This window comes from Callorhinus ursinus, unplaced genomic scaffold (assembly GCF_003265705.2).
Source record: "Callorhinus ursinus isolate GAN/ISIS: 27379988/994484 unplaced genomic scaffold, GSC_fseal_2.0 scaffold36, whole genome shotgun sequence".
Lineage (NCBI taxonomy): Eukaryota > Metazoa > Chordata > Mammalia > Carnivora > Otariidae > Callorhinus > Callorhinus ursinus.
In genome coordinates, this window is record NW_027397098.1 from 3,936,716 (window position 1) to 3,938,631 (window position 1,916).

Genomic DNA, 1,916 nt, shown 5'->3' on the forward strand with positions numbered 1-1,916 from the left:
TGGTGCAACCACTCTGGAAAACAGTATGGAGGTTCCTCAAACAGTTGAAATTAGAGCTACCGTTCGATCCAGCAATTGCACTACTGGGTATTTACCACAAAGATACAAATGTAGGGACCCGAAGGGGTACGTGTACCCCAATGTTTATAGCAGCAACGTCCACAATAGCCAAACTGTGGAAAGAGCCAAGATGCCCATCGACAGATGAATGGATAAAGAAGATGTGGTATATATACACAATGGAATATTATGCAGCCATCAAAAGGAATGAGATCTTGCCATTTGCAACGACGTGGATGGAACTGGAGGGTGTTATGCTGAGTGAAATAAGTCAATCAGAGAAAGACATGTATCACATGACCTCACTGATATGAGGAATTCTTAATCTCAGGAAACAAACTGAGTGTTACTGGAGTGGTTGGGGGTGGGAGGGATGGGGTGGCTGGGTGATAGACATTGGGGAGGGTATGTGCTACGGTGAGCGCTGTGAATTGTGCAAGACTGTTGAATCACAGATCTGTACTTCTGAAACAAATAACGCAACATATTTTAAGAAAAAAGAAAAAGAAGAAGATAACAGGAGAGGAAGAAAAGGGGAGTATGTCAGAGGGGGAGACGAACCATGAGAGATGATGGACTCTGAAAAACAAACTGAGGGTTCTAGAGGGTAGGGGGGTAGGGGGATGGGATAGCCTGGTGATGGGTATTAAAGAGGGCACGTTCTGCATGGAGCACTGGGTGTTATGAACAAACAATGAATCATGGAACACTGCATCAAAAACTAATGATGTAATATATGGTGATTAACATAACAATAAAAAAATTAAAAAAAAAGAAATGATAAGATGTTTAGGGGCACCCACGTGGCTCACTGGGTGAAGCGTCTGGCTCTTGATTTCAGCTCAGGTCATGATCTCAGGGTCTCGAGATGGAGCCCCTCCTTGGGCTCAGCTCTCAGCACAGAGTCTGCTTGTCCCTCTCCCTCTGCCCCTCCCCCTGCTCTCTCTCTCAAATAAATAAATAAAATCTTAAAAAAAAAACTGCTAACATGTTTATAAGGTGAGCCTCTCTGGAAGTAACTCTAAGGCAAAGAAACAATGAGAAAAACGAGGGAGAGAAAAGAATCAGCGAGATGCTAGGTCAATCATCTGCCGAGACTACATGAGAAAGATAATCCAGAAAGAATTTCTGGTTCTCATAACCATTATGGAAAACAGTATGGAAGGACCTCAAAAACTAAAAATAGAAGTACCACATGATCCGGCAATCCCACTTCTGGGTATATATCCAAAGGAACTGAAATTAGATCTCCAAGAGATATCTGCATTCCCTCATTCACTGCAACACTTTTCACAAGGGCCAAGATACGGCAACCACCTAAGTGTCTGTCACCAAGTGAAAGGGTAAAGAAAATAGGGTAGACACACATAATGGAATATGATTCAACCCTAAGAAGGAAGGAGATCCTGCCATTTGTGACAACATGGATGGACCTTGAGGGCAGTATGCTAAGTGAAAGAAGCCAGTGACAGGGCTACAACTACCTGCTACCACTGACAGGAGGAATTAAGAGTCAAACTCATGGAAGCAGAGAGAATGGGGGTTCCCAGGGGTTGAGGGAGGGGAGACTGGAGAAGGGATGGTTTAAGGCTACAGAGTGTCAGTTATGCTAGGTAAATAGTTTGGAGATCTACGTACAGCAAGGTTGTGTCAATAGCTAGCATTATCTACTTAAACTTTGCTCAGAGAGTAGATCTTACGTTGTGTTCTTACCACATACACACAAAATAATGAGGAAAAGAGTGTAGGAGGGAAGTTTGAGAGGTAATGGATGTTTATGACCTTGATGATGGTGGCCAAATCCTGTATACTTGTCCCTGAAGTAACGAAAGAAAGAAAGAAAGAAAGAAAGAAAG